At 39.6% G+C, this 15,263-nt stretch overlaps 1 long non-coding RNA gene across 1 annotated transcript; it reads right to left on the bottom strand.

The window, feature by feature from the left end:
• Nucleotides 1-1,588: 1,588 nt before the first annotated feature.
• LOC134295439 (uncharacterized) lies at nt 1,589-12,950 on the bottom strand. Its single transcript, XR_010002005.1, has 4 exons — nt 12,636-12,950; nt 6,819-7,343; nt 5,942-6,090; nt 1,589-2,983 (listed from the first exon to the last, which is right to left on the bottom strand). It is a non-coding gene; the product is annotated as an uncharacterized LOC134295439 (long non-coding RNA).
• Nucleotides 12,951-15,263: the final 2,313 nt, after the last annotated feature.

Raw genomic sequence — 15,263 nt, 5'->3', positions numbered from 1 at the left:
GGATCTGGAGAGAGAGGGTTTCTTTCTCACTAGCTCATCCCTCAGTACCAGCAGAACTACTTGTAATGAGTACAACACTGGAGATAATTTCAAGAGCCACAGGTAAAAAATCACTTCTGTAGCCCTTTTATTTTCTTGCACTGCACAAATGGCTGGCTCTCTTAAGCTTATCAACGCTTACAAAGTCTGGCAAAAGGTGCAATTCCCATAATCCACACAAATAGAACTTTATTTTCTTGCACATTAGTGCAGTAAGTGCACATTGGCTGGGTATCTTACTCCTATCAATGCTTGCAAAGTCTGGCAAACGGTGCAATTCCCATAATCCACACAAATAGGACTTGGGCAGAAGGGAGGCTGTATTTTTCCCTTTTATTTTCTTGCACATGAGTGCAGTAAGTGCACATTGGCTGGGTATCTTACTCTTATCAATGCTTGCAAAGTCTGGCAAACGGTACAATTCCCACAATCCACACAAATAGAACTTGGGCAAAAGGGAGGCTGTATTTTTCCCTTTAATTTTCTTGCACATTAGTGCAGTAAGTGCACATTGGCTGGGTATCTTACTCCCCCGTCCCCCCAGGCTGTTTTGGGCCACAGCGCATGCGCGTCCGCCATTAAGGAATTACTTTTGAAACTAACGAATTTTCGTTAAATTTCAAAAAAAATTGGGGGCAAAATTTGGAAATGACATCAGAAACGAAACGCTACCGCCCCCTACTTTTGAAGTGAGTTTAGAATCAATTTTTACGTGGATCGCTCAAGCCTATGAGCTACCCTTGTATCAAGTTCGGAAACTCCAGCTGGTTTAATATACAGCAGCCAGATTGGTTACAGGTACATCTAGGAGTGAGCATATCCTAAAGTCACTCCATTGGTTGCCAATTAGTTTCTGGGCAAAGTACAAGCTCTACATCATTTGGGCCCAGGTTACCTAAAGGATGGCCTTCTCCCATACAATCCGCCCCACACACTTTGGTCTTCTGGGGGCTGCCTGGTCCCACCAGCCAGAACCTGACTGGCAACTACCACTCAGAGGACCTTTTCATTGGCTGCCCCATGACTGTGGAACTACCTGCTGGAAGAACTCTGAAAGCTTAATGAGCTGTTAGAATTTTAAAACCATGTAAAGACCTATCTCTGCCAGCAGGCCTACACAGACAGTCTTTACACATGAATTTTAAGTGCCCTTTGTTAGATTTCTGTTTTATGTGTTTTAGGATGTATTTTGTAGAGATAGGTTTTGGTGTGTGATTTTTATGGAGGTATATTTTAGTGTGTGTATTTGTAGTATTTTTGCTGTGCGCATATTTTTAAATTGTTTTGTAACCTGCGGGTAAGAAATAAAATTATTCTTATTCTTCTTATTGAATTTCAGTCACTCTATTCAGTAAGATGTAATATGATTGTGCAGGGGAGAGCTATTGGGATGATATCATCTCATCTTCAGTCTCAACTTCTAATTATTCTGTTTTATTTATTTTTATGATTGATTTCCTCACAAAGGGATTCTTGTGAGGGTGTTTCCCACACATCCCACACCCCATAAATGACATACAATGCATGCATTTCCATTATTATTTTTATAAATATTTTTATTGACATACATAATATTTTATAGTCAAGTAATAAAAATGGTGAAGCATGGAAAACTGGGAAAGCTGAAAAAAGAAAGAAAAAGAAAAAAAAGGGTGGGGGAGGAGAAAATGTAAGGGATGAGGAATTTTGACTTCCGATCCACTTCACGGTGGTGAAATTATTGTCCTTTTTATTTTACTTAGAAACTTCTTATTTCCATCTTCCCATGTGCATTTCAGTTATTAATTAAAATTACATTTACCAATAATAGATATATAAACTGAAGGCATGGTTGTGTGCATAGTTTGTATGCACCACAAGTCTTGGAATTATGAACATTTCTCAGTATAACACAAGCTTTGAAATTGTAAACATTTCTAAGACAAGATGGATTTTATTTTGTACCAAGTATTGAGCATTACAAAATGAATAGTTTAATCAAGAATTTAGAACTCAATAACCTTCATTTCCATCCCCAGGGAGGGGAAACTATTTTACTCTGTGGGTTGTTGTAGATCATGTTAGAAGTACAATAAGGTTTAGCACCGAAGAGTAAAGAATGCCTCAAAACCTTCTTCTGTCTCTTAGAATTTTATCACACCAGTCTATTGTCTCATCACAGTTTTTGGCATTTTTGTAAGACTTTCCTTCATTTCACAATACTAATGACTTCATCACATTAAGGCAATGAAATGGATGAAAATGTTTGGTTCAGTAGAGCTCCATTTTCTTATGAAACAGATGAATTCCTTACCTTCACCACACTTCCATTCAACTCAATATGTTCTCCGCATTCCTTATTTTAAATAAGATTTTTATTAAGGGTTTTCACAAGAAAATACATAAAACATTATGCGTAATATCAGTATGGGAGTGAAAGAGAGGAAAGAAGGAGAAAGAAGAAGAAAAAAGAAAACGGGAAAAGTTAGGAAATTGGGGAATGGAAGGAAAAAAAATAAGGGGAAAAAATGGGTAGGGGAAAATTTTTTACTTCCATTCTTCGTCTTTGTGTTCTAGTAAGTTTCTTCTTTCATCTAGTCAATTTTATTTGTCAAGTCTCCTTTTCATCTATCAAGTCCTAGGACCATTCATTCATCAAATCCTCAGTTCTTTTAGGGTAGGTCATTTTCTTCTTCTTTCTTTTCTATGTATGTCTCCAGTCAGTGAGTGTTGTTGGTCTTCCCAAACATTTCTTCATTAAAAAGGTTAGTCTGTCCATGTCCATGTTCTCCAGATTCTTTGAGTAAATTTCTTACCACATTACAGATCTGAGGCCCGCCCACATCCCTCCCCCTGCACTATTTGTTGAAAGAAATCCTCTTCTTGAAATCTCAGCCTCGCTCTGTATTAAAGTGAGAGCTGAGAAGTTTCTGAGCACACTCAGTTTGTCCCTTTGGGATGTTGCCTACAAGAGAGGAGGAAGAAAGAAAGAAAGAAAGAAAGAAAGAAAGAAAGAAAGAAAGAAAGAAAGAAAGAAAGAAAGAAAGAAAGAAATGAGGAACAAGAGGAATTTGGTATTTCAATGTTATTTCTGGCTTGGGGGAAGGGGGAAAAACTCTGCAACTGAGCTGTATGTGCTCTGGGAACAAAGTATTATACACTGTATAATACTTTCAAAATCATATACAAACAAATTACTAGGAGACACTTGCATCATAGCAGAATTGGAGCCAAGCTTTGAAGCTGCAAGGCTATTCGATGCTAATCAAGGTGGCCAGTTGCAACATACCCTCTTGCCTCTGATAATAATGAGATAATGCTTCTGGAACACAACCTAGACAGCTCTGAAAGGTGATAGTGTTTAATTCAACTCAGTGGGGCTTATTTCCAAGGAAGTTTATCTTGAAGTGATATTATCTAGGGCCACATCAGCACTGCCATATAAGCCAGCTTCTGAATTCCAAAGGTCTGGATACTTGGATCATTGCAGAATTGCAGCCAGGCTTTGAAGCTGCAAGGCTACTCAGTGCTAACCAAGATGGCCAGTTGCAAAATTCCCACTTGCCTCTGACAATAATGAGATAATGCTTCTGGAACATGGCCAGACAGCCCTGAAAAGTGCTAGAGTTTAATTGAACTCAGTGGGCCTCATTCCCAAGAAATTTTATCTGATGTGACAATTGCAACAATCCCACGTGCCTCTGAGAATGCCTGCCACAGATGTGGGTGAAATGAAATCCAGCTTCTGAATCGCAAAGATCTGGATACTTGCTTGATAGCATTACTGCAGCCAGGCTTTGAAGCAGCAGGGCTATTTCCCCCTCCCCCCTCTCTCTCAGACAGCTATCGGCTGCCTTCCTCCCCCCTCATTTTGAAAGGAAGGGAGGGAGGGAGGGAGGGAGGGAGGGAGGGACCCGGAAAGGCCTTTAAAAAAGAAAGAAATTGTTTTGGCAACTTGCTTCGTGAGGAAAAGGTAATGGCGGCAACAGAACTCTTCCTTACTGGGGGGGGGGGAGTGCGGTGGTTTAGGTCCTCCCACAACTTCCCCTCTCACATTTTCAACCTGGGAACAAGTAATGCCACCACATTACAGTAAAGGCCAAACTTCTAGATGATTTCAAAAAATCCAGTTCCCCACCACCTTCTGAAACGTTGCTGGCTGCCACCATACTTAAAAATACGCAAAGAGTGGTCTCTCCTACACTTGCAGCCAAACTAATGTGGTGGGACCAGCGACTTCCCAAATTTTAAGTGTAGCACTCAGTGGAATTTAGTAAATGTGATGAAGTGGTAAGACTGCAGTAGAAAGAGATTATTTCACAGGGAAGAAGAATAAAACAAAAGCAATACTGGATCTATTGATGGGGTTTTCTAATCAATGAATAGAGACAATATAATGATGAATCAAGTGCAATCCAACTACCATAATGTGGTGCATTATTTCCCCATCAATAGATGCATTTATCCTGCCATAATTGTGCTTTAGCAGTCTTGTGTAATAAAGTCCTTGTTAAAGTATATGTTTAGTTTGGTGATTTAGTTGCACGTTTGTATTATCATAGCTTCATATCAAAGCTTTCTAAACAATGTAGTGAAACATTTCAAATATCTATTTTTTCCCTTTGTCTTTCTCATACATATACCAAATGTGCAGTTCTCAAAAGCTAGGTCTCTAATCTTTACAGTCTTGTCTCAGGGGGCCAGTGACACGCTGATAAAGATAATACATGGTTATGTATCTTGAAAGCACCAGAGATAAATTTAGGACCTGAATTTCTTCACCTTTCCCTGCATTTTAAACAGCTCAGTGAGGACACAAAACATATTTCTAAATCTTTCTGCTGACAAAATACACTGGAATGTGTGTACAAAAGGTCTGGGTGGGATTGTCAAGAAATTAATAAATTACTCTTTTGTAAGGGTATCCTGTTTCTCATTTGTTTTAAGAGGCCTTTTCAAAGTTGGGTATTTGCCCCCAAAGGTTTCTTTCCAACTTGGCTGATTATTTTCAATGTGTAAAAAGGGAAAGTAAATAACTATTATAGAAGCAAGCAGTCCGAGGCTCCTGAGATGTTTTAGATGAAAACTTCCATAAATTCCAGCTATAATGGCCTCAGGCCAGGGATTATGGGAGTTGCAAAATGACTGGAAGCCACCAAATTGTTACTCCCGCAATGATAAATCCATTGCATTAATCTCTTAAATGATTTTACAAGTGGCCTTCCAAGGTTAGAAGAAGGTCATTTTTGTTGCCTAGTGTTATTCTTGTTTGAATGTCCTGCAAAGAGATGATTTAATAGGCTGCTATGTCTTTACTAAATCAAACACTTTCCTACAAACAGAATATCTATTGACAAAAATAGATGGCCTGCTTTTTTGACACTAAAATAAATGCTTGAAATAGTGATAGATCGTTCTGAATACACATTGGTTTTCTCACACTTTCATCAGACAAGATTTCCCAAAAGAAGCTTTCTCCATCTATACTCCTCATTATCTGGAAGTCCTTTTCTCTCCTTATTTATTATCCAAAACATTAAATCTACAAAGCCTGGAAGCTTCTGACTTTGTTTCATCCAGTCCCACAGAATCTTTTTTTAAAATCTTTTGCTCACTGGTAGTAATCAATGTGGTTTGTACTGAACAACACAATAGCAGGATTTGCTTGCTACTCTGCAAAATATGTTTTCCAGTGAGGTGACAATATATGTACAAAATACATAGCTTTACCATTTATAAAGATTTATAATAATTTATAATAATTATCTAGAACAGAGGATATCTTTTGGCTATATTCCTTCTATCAGGGCCCTTCTCCACTAAGCAAAGGTGGTGGGACAAGTAAATTATCATTATCATTATGGAACAGGCAATGAGCTCTAATATAAGTATAATCACTAAACATATTACAAAACTTACACACCTGTACAACTCCTGTTTGTTGACCTAGTAGTTATGGGATGCTCAACTGCCACATCTGTTTGGAAGAGGAACACTTAAAGTAGTCATTTAGTGTGAAATGAAATTGGCTTGAGCTTGCCCTTCATAAATACACATCTGCTGGAATACCCACTGGGCAAAGGGAGGAGAAGAGAGAAAAGAGAGACATTTTTATTGCAAGACAGATACTCATCAGAACACTTGCATGCTTTCTGAGTATTTGCATAAATTATTTGGTAATTAGTGGTTTTAATTGCTTTCCAATACTAAGAATTAGTTCGGCTGTCCTGCTATGCATTTGGAGCAAAACTATTACCATTCATGTCACTGGAGTTTATTTAAAGGCTATGTTTATCATCCACTTTCTCTTTAAGTAAAACCAGACGGCATACCGTACCACATGATTATAGTTATATTTTCACTTACAGTGTAACTGATACACAACAGATCATATATCATGAGTAGATTGTGCTTAGTCATGACTACATTCTCCCACCCTACATATGACATTTACTCAGTCAAGATAGATGAATCAAAAGCACTTGGAAGAGATATTACAGCATGTGGTGGATTGGTAAAGCGACTAAATTATTTTATGCATGGATAAATCATACCCAATGTACTTAACTATTTCTTATTTGACTGAATATCAGCCTTGTTGACAGAATATCTTTGCCAGTGCTCTTTTTCCATTCCCTATAAACTGAGATCCTCAACATCAAATCTTCCAGCTACATATAGTCTCACATTGCTTCTGAAGGTCATGGCTGCCTCCAACAATCCCATATGGTCAGCAAACTTTACCACCCAAATTCGCAATATTTGCAAAAAAAAAATATCTAGACCAAAAAGCAACTAACCTAACTTCTTCCTCTTCTTTCTTCAAGGCAATGATATGTTCTGCTGGCAGAGCTTTCTGGTGCAGGAGGACACCAATATTCTATTTTGTTGACAATGGCAGCAATGTTTCCTCTGGTCAGTCTGAGGGTAGTGGTGGTTGTGGTGTGTATAATGGTATCTCTTAATCTCAGAAGCACCTCCATGCTGCTATACTGCCTTTAATTATACTTAGATGATGGCGAGCATTAGACTATCATCCTGGAGACCTGCACTGCCTCAGAGGGAGGCAATAGCAAGCTCCCTCTGAAAAAAAAAACTTGCCAGGAAAGCCCACAATACATTCACCTTAGGATCAGCATGAGATGGAAATGACTTGAAGACATATAACAAAAAACAGATGTTTGTTCAAACTCATACATTGCTGGACTGATAGAATTCTTTCTTTCTCCATCCATCATGGCTTCTGGGTGTTGCTAGGAGCTTTCCTCTTTCTTTGTAGTCACCAAACTAATCACTCATTTTCAAAATATTGCCATGTAAAAGTTCTGTATACATGAAAAAAATGCAAGTCATGAAGTGAGACCAGCACTGCAAGCAGATTACACCAGGCTAAATTTATTTAACTCAGCACTCTCACTTTCAATGGAGGATTTTTTTTGTGTTCAAGCTCTGAAAACAGTCAATGAAATCTCTATTAGGAAAATATATATGAAGTTGTTGATAAGTAATAATTTTTCCCTTCTTCTAACAGAAATTCAATTAGTGATATACACCTCCATTGTGCAGATAAGGGGCCAATTTGACGTAATAGCATGAATGATATTAACAAGCCATTTTTGCTTTGCTTTCTTGAGTTTTTTATGAATCTAAAAAAGCAGTTGCAACCTTTTTAATGAGCAATTGCAGCATCATTCTTGTCATTATTATTTTGATTGCTTATATTATTATTCACATCTGATTAGCTTTTTCACCTGGAGCTAATATGACATTTCAGTGCAATGGGAAATCAATGGGGCAAAAGTTTCTCATGGTACTACAAACAATTACTGTTGATTTAAGTACAAAAACGGAATACCGCATAGACAATATGGATAAAAAGATTAAAAGTGTGGTGGGGAAGCTGGTTCAGACATTTGTAAAATGTGTGTGCTTTGCATAAAAGAAAAGATAACATTTTCAATATTGAATGAGCATAATCCAAGCAAAAGTTCCTTTCAACATAATTAGCTATGGCCTTTCTCTTGATAATGATTCTAAACTTCAGATTTAATTAGAGCATAATTGCTGTTCAAAACTGTCTTAGGGTTTATTGTTCCAGCATATTCCCAATCCCTTGCTGAATTTTTCTGCATAGCTAGGGTTGCTTTCCATGTGACATGGTCTCTTGATTGTCACAGCTTATCTTTGTATAACCAGTATGTAAAGAATAATTTATTATTGGTGGTATAGCCCTACATATTTGTTTCTAAATGAAGACATGCTTTATGAAGTAGTAAAATGGATTACAAATTAAATGTGAAATTTGTGTCTGGTATAGAGCAGTGCTTCTCATTCTTTGGTTCTCCAGATGTTTTGGGCCTTAGGTCTCAAAGGTTCTAGGCAATTTCACCAATGATCAAGAATTCTGGTTGCTGATATTTCAGACAAACTTTGGAGGATGAAAGTTTGAGGTGTATGGGTACAATGAATTTATTCGTAAGACTGCTCTAACAGGCTTTGAATATTAATGAGTTGCTATACCTTTTTGTATTCTACCAACTTTTCTATCCATGTTCTACACTGGTGAGACAAAACATGCAAAAACATATTAAATATCAATTTAAAGCAGAAATAGGGAATGTGCAGCCCATATAATGTACTAGCTGTGCCCGGCCACGCGTTGCTGTGGCTTATGGGAATCTATTGTTAGCCTGGTGGAATAGCAGTCAATAGCCTTGCAGCCTGAAAGCCTGGCCATTTTCTTCTTATGGGAATCCTTGTTTGTTGAGCTGGAATACAATGGAATAGGCTTCCTCACTTGCCTTGCAGACAATTTTATGGTCCAGAAGGTAGAAGAGGAAACAAGGGGATCAGCAACTCTTGATCTAATCTTAACAAATGTGGAAGACCTGATCAATACAGTTGAAGTGGTTGGATCCTTAGGGGCAAGTGACCATGTGCTCCTGCAGTTTGCAATACAAAGGAATGCTGAAACTAAGACAAGTCAAACACGCATTCTGGACTTTAAGAGAGCTGACTTCCAAAAAATGAAGGAATTACTGAGCGGCATTCCATGGACGACAATATTAAAAAACAAGGGAGTTAAGGATGGATGGGAGTTTTTCAAAAGTGAAATACTCAAGGCGCAAATGCAAACAGTGCCAACAAAGAAGAAAAATAAGACAAGTGCAAAGAAGCCAGAATGGATGTCCAAAGAATTTCTAACTGAGCTAAAGCTCAAAAGTGACATGCACAAGAAGTGGAAAAGGGGAGAAATCACCAAAGAAGAATTCAAACATATAGCCAACACCTGTAGGGAAAAGGTTTGCAAGGCTAAAACGCAAAATGAGCTCAGGCTTGCCAGGGACATAAAAACAACAAAAAAGGCTTTTTTGCTTACGTTGGTAGAAAAAGGAAGAAAAAGGAGGCGATAGGGCCACTGCAAGGAGAAGATGGGGTGATGGTGACAGGGGATAGGAAAAAGGCAGAACTGCTTAATGCCTTCTTTGCCTCGGTCTTCTCACAAAAAGAAAGCCATCTTCAACCTCAGCAACATGGAATGGACGAAGGATTGAGGGAAATCCAACCCCAAATAGGGAAACAAGTTGTCCAGGAACACCTGGCCACTCTAAACGAATTCAAGTCCCCAGGGCCAGATCAGCTACATCCAAGAGTATTGAAGGAACTAGCGGAAGTTGTTTCAGAACCACTGGCAATTATCTTCGAGAGTTCTTGGAGAACGGGAGAAGTCCCAGCAGATTGGAGGAGGGCGAATGTGGTTCCTATCTTCAAGAAGGGAAAAACGAACGACCCAAACAATTACCGTCCGGTCAGCCTCACATCGATACCAGGCAAGATTCTGGAAAAGATCATTAAGGAAGTGGTCTGCGAACACTTAGAAACAAATGCGGTCATTGCTAATAGTCAACACGGATTTACCAAAAACAAGTCATGCCAGACTAATCTGATCTCTTTTTTCGATAGAGTTACGAGTTGGGTCGATACAGGGAATGCTGTGGATGTAGCGTACCTGGATTTCAGTAAGGCCTTCGACAAAGTCCCCCACGATCTTCTGGCAAACAAACTAGTAAAATGTGGGCTAGACAAAACTACGGTTAGGTGGATCTGTAATTGGCTAAGCGAACGAACCCAAAGGGTGCTCACCAATGCGTCATCTTCATCATGGAAAGAAGTGACAAGTGGAGTGCCGCAGGGCTCCGTCCTGGGCCTGGTTCTGTTCAACATCTTTATTAACAACTTAGACAAAGGATTAGAAGGCATGATCATCAAGTTTGCAGACGACACAAAACTGGGAGGGATAGCTAACACTCCAGAAGACAGGAACAGAATTCAAAACAATCTTGACAGACTAGAGAGATGGGCCGAAACTAACAAAATGAAGTTCAACAGGGACAAATGCAAGATACTTCACTTCGGCAAAAAAAAATGGAATGCAAAGATACAGAATGGGGGACGCCTGGCTTGACAGCAGTGTGTGTGAAAAAGACCTTGGAGTCGTCGTGGACAACAAGTTAAACATGAGCCAACAATGTAATGCGGCAACTAAAAAAGCCAACGGGATTCTGGCCTGCATCAATAGGGGTATAGTGTCTAGATCCAGGGAAGTCATGCTCCCCCTCTATTCTGCCTTGGTCAGACCACACCTGGAATACTGTGTCCAATTTTGGGCACCGTAGTTGAAGGGAGATGTTGACAAGCTGGAAAGCGTCCAGAGGAGGGCGACTAAAATGATTAAGGGTCTGGAGAACAAGCCCTATGAGGAGCGGCTTAAAGAGCTGGGCATGTTTAGCCTGCAGAAGAGAAGGCTGAGAGGAGACATGATAGCCATGTACAAATATGTGAGGGGAAGTCATAGGGAGGAGGGAGCAAGCTTGTTTTCTGCTGCCCTGCAGACTAGGACACGGAACAATGGCTTCAAACTACAGGAAAGGAGATTCCACCTGAACATTAGGAAGAACTTCCTCACAGTGAGGGCTGTTCGGCAGTGGAATTCTCCCCCCCGGACTGTGGTGGAGGCTCCTTCTTTGGAGGCTTTTAAACAGAGGCTGGATGGCCATCTGTCGGGGGTGCTTTGAATGCGATTTCCTGCTTCTTAGCAGGGGGTTGGACTGGATGGCCCATGAGGTCTCTTCCAACTCTACTATTCTATGATTCTATACTGCTTGGAAGGCTAGGTACTTGCGTTCTAGGGGAATGGTTTTTTGGGCTGCTAGAATTGCAATAAATAGCCTTGCTGCTTCAAAGCCTGGCTGCTTACTACCTAGGGGAATCTTTGGTTGGTCAGCTTCAATAGTACAGAGTAATATCACTACTTCAAAGCCTGGCCGCCTTCTACCAAGGATAATCCTGTGTTGGTCTGGTTGAATTGCAGTGAATAGCCTTGCAGCTTCGATGCCTGGCTGTGTTATACCTAGGGGAATCCTTGATTGGCTAGCTCGAATAGCAGTGAATAGCTTCAAAGCCTGGGCACTTTTTACCTAGGGGTAGCCTTTGTTGGCCAGATTGAGTAGCACAGAATAGCTTTGTAGCTACTAAGTCTGGGTGTTTCATACCTAGGGGAATCCTTGCTTTGTCAGTTTGACCAGTGGTTTGTTTTGTGTGTATATTTTCTCTGTAATGTAATTATCAGGCAAGGGGAAACTTGGGCGCTCTAGGTATTTTGGACTTGAATTCCCACAATTCCTAAGCGAGCTTGACCAGCACTTTCGCATAATGCTATATTACTGTAGTTACCGCAGTGATTTGTTTTGTGTATATATTTTATCTGTTATTACCAGGCATAGGCAAACTTGGGCCCTCTATGTGTTTTGGACTACAACTCCCACAATTCCTAGGTCAGCTTGACCAGCACTTTCTCATAATGCGTTACTGTGGTGTAGTCAATTGGCCACCTTGATTAGAATGTAATGGCCTTGTAGTTTAAAAGCCTGGCTGATTCCTACCTGGGAGAATCCTTTGTTGGGAGGTGTTAGCTGGCCCTGATTGTTTCCTATCAGGAATTTCCCTGTTTTCAGAGTGTTGTTCTTTATTCACTGTCCTGATTTTAGAGTTTTTAATGGCGGGAGCCAGGTTTTGTTGATTTTCAATGGATTTCCCTAGGTAGGAACCAGACAGGCAAGTATGGTTTATATACATGTGGAATAATGTCCAGTGTGGGAGGAAGAACTTTTGTCTGTTGGAGGCAAGAATGAATGCTATAATGAGTCACCTTGATTGGCATGTAATGGCCTTGTAGCTTGAAAGCCTGGCTGCTTCCTGCCTTGGGAAATCCTTTGTTGGGAGGTGTTAGCTGGCCCTGATTGTTTCCTGTCTGGAATTTCCCTGTTTTCAGAATGCTGCAATAAGTCACCTTGATTAGCATGTAATGTCCTTGTAGCTTGTGAGATGGTAGGGGCTTGAGCCATTTTGTTGGACCCTCCAGGTGTTTTGGACTTCAACTCTCACAATTTCTAGCAGCTAGTAGGCTGTTTGGGATTGTGGGAGTTGAAATTCCAAACTCCTAGAGGGTCCAAGTGTATATTGTATAAACTATACAATATACAATTTGATCCTTTTGATTTATGTGAGTGGTGAGGGATTTTGGGGGCCATTTCTCAAGGAAGGGTCTCTCCACCTACCTTCATTTGGGGAATCTCTCCAACCTGCCTTTTGCCAGCTGGCTTCCGAGGGAGGAGGCAGCAAAGGGAAGGGAAGTAAGGGCTTCTTTTCCCCAAAAGCATGGGAGAGACTCTCTACTCCAGGCAGGACATATATTGAAAGTATATATATGTGAGAGAGGAGGAGAAGGAAGGAATGCACGAAGATTTCAGAGAGGGAGCGGCAGGCCAGTGAGCAGCTGGGTGCTTTGGAAGAGGGAAGAAGGAGTGTGGGAGTGGTGTGTGAGAGCGGGCTACCTCGGGAGGCTTGTGTGGAGGCTGGAAGGCAAGAACCCTTCTGAGGGGATGCAGTGCCTGCCCTTGGGGATTCGTTATGTTAAACAGTCTTTCTTCCTCTATGTTTTTTTTTTTTCATCCGTGCACTGGAGGGGCGCGAAGTTTGAGGCAGTATGTGCGCTGTTTGTTGTTGTTAATTTTTAGAGTTGTAAAGAACTTTCATCTGTGTGTGTATGTGTTTTTCTTTGTAGTGGTTAGTCATTGGATAGTCAGGGGTTTTGTTGCCAAATTTGGTGTGATTTGGCCCAGTGGTTTTGTTGTTAACTCCGTCCTACAAACGTACTATATATATATAGTACGTTTGTAGGACGGAGTTAACAACAAATATATAGAGAGAGTACGTTTGTAGTTTATATTATTTATATTTATAATTATTTATATATATATAAATAAAATTGTTGGATTGCAACTCCCAGAATCATTTTTGGTTATGCTGGCTAGATTATCTGAATATCTGGGGGCTATACATCCCTTGTTTGAAGATTGATTTTCTCATTGCCCCCATCAGTTTTCAAGCAATTTCATCTACTGTTAGTTCATCTCCCAATTCTTACTGGAGTTAAACAGCTGAGAATATCACCTTTCAATTGTTTGCCTTCCTGCTTATTTTCCTAAAGTGCAGACAAGTGCATTATAGTCCATAAGAAGAAACAGTGGAGTTATAACAGAAACCATAAATGAAAGCAGGAACAGCAGCTCAAATTTGAGCAGGGCTCAATGCCAATAATCCAGAATATACTCTGAAGTCTAGAATTCCACAGAGAAGAAACAACAGGCTGGACTACATAGGGAATTTTAGAGTCAACACCTGTAAGTAAAGGAATGGCCTTGGTTCTGCTAAATTATAGCTAGCTATAAATCAGCACAACTGGGCTAATTATTTCAGCATTTTCATTTTAAAGGAGGCCAGGAGTATCCTACCCCTTTGCAACTGACCTTTAAGTCTGTGATTCTTTATGCAGATAAAGTGGCTACATATCCAATTTTTTATCTTCAAAAGCTGCATGGAATGATTCAACGTACAATTCACCCAGTTCTAGAACAGGACTGGCAGCCTCCTTTGGCTCTGCTTGGAAACTGTTACCCACAGTGGAAACAAGTACAGTATTTAATGTAGTACAGGATTCTGGAATAATTGTGGAATTGGGGATTTTTACATTTGTGTTATTTTAAAGCTAAAATGTTTCCAAAATCATGTTGTTGGTTTATTTTTATTTTTTACTTTGTAGGAGTGGTGGAAAGTTTCAGAGTCTGTAAAAACTAGGTTCACAAGCTGTGCAAAGCCAACAGGCTACATTATGCCAACCTCTGCTCTATGCAACAGTAATCACCCTCCCCCAGATCCATCCATATGTGTGTGTGTGTGTGTGTGCGCGCGCGCGCGCGTGTATGTATTATTACATTAACCCCCATTTCCACAGATCAGATCTGATGTGGAGACATTTGCCTCTCCCAGGCTCAGGTTAGATTCCCAGATCTAATATTATATTAACACCCATTGGTACACATCAGCTGTAAGCTCCCTGCCAGTACCTGCTTGTTGTTATGGGGCAGAAACAAAAGGAAAACAAAAGCAAGCATGATGATTGAGCGGCTTTCATTTTCACATCACCTCTCATTTCCTATGAAAATGTAATCATTCATTTTGTGTAGATGAACAGTCGAAATGAAACGATAGCACAAAGGAAACAAAGGAAAAAAAATTGTGCACATCTCTAGTGTACAACACACTATTCTAGAGTCCATGCATTTTTTTTTTTTACAAAAAAGGTCTTACAAGTGCAAAGACTGACGAGAAAGCAAAAATAACTTTTGCTATCTTGCAGAAAAATGTTGAGGATTTTTGTTCTTGTGTGAGAAAATGAAATAATCAAGAATATATGTTCCTATAGTTTTCTTTGACCAATAGTCAGATTGCTCAATCTGAGACAGGGTTTGTTCTTTTTTCCTGTGGTTTGATTGTGGGATAAATAGTTCTAGTCTGTATTATCATCTAGGAAGCTAGCAGATGTAGTACTGTTGGATAAGTGTGGAGTTTTCAACACTCAGGTATTATTTATATATATATATATATATATATATATATATATATATATATATATGATTCAGCTAGTTTATCTCTACTAAAACTATATAGGTACTATCTGTGGCTTCTGTTTTGTGAAAGTCTTAAAAACAGGCTGAAGTGGGTTATAAATAGATATGCTCACACATAGCAAAAAGATTGAAAACAAATTTTTGGAATTACACCTCAATCATGGTTGATTTTTTGTGCTAGATTTAGAACCATGTTGTTTAATGGTGATTTTTGAA

This window comes from Anolis carolinensis, chromosome 1 (genome assembly GCF_035594765.1).
Source record: "Anolis carolinensis isolate JA03-04 chromosome 1, rAnoCar3.1.pri, whole genome shotgun sequence".
Lineage (NCBI taxonomy): Eukaryota > Metazoa > Chordata > Lepidosauria > Squamata > Dactyloidae > Anolis > Anolis carolinensis.
The sequence above is the reverse complement of the archived record's forward strand: the minus strand, read 5'-3'. Positions and strand labels throughout refer to the sequence as shown.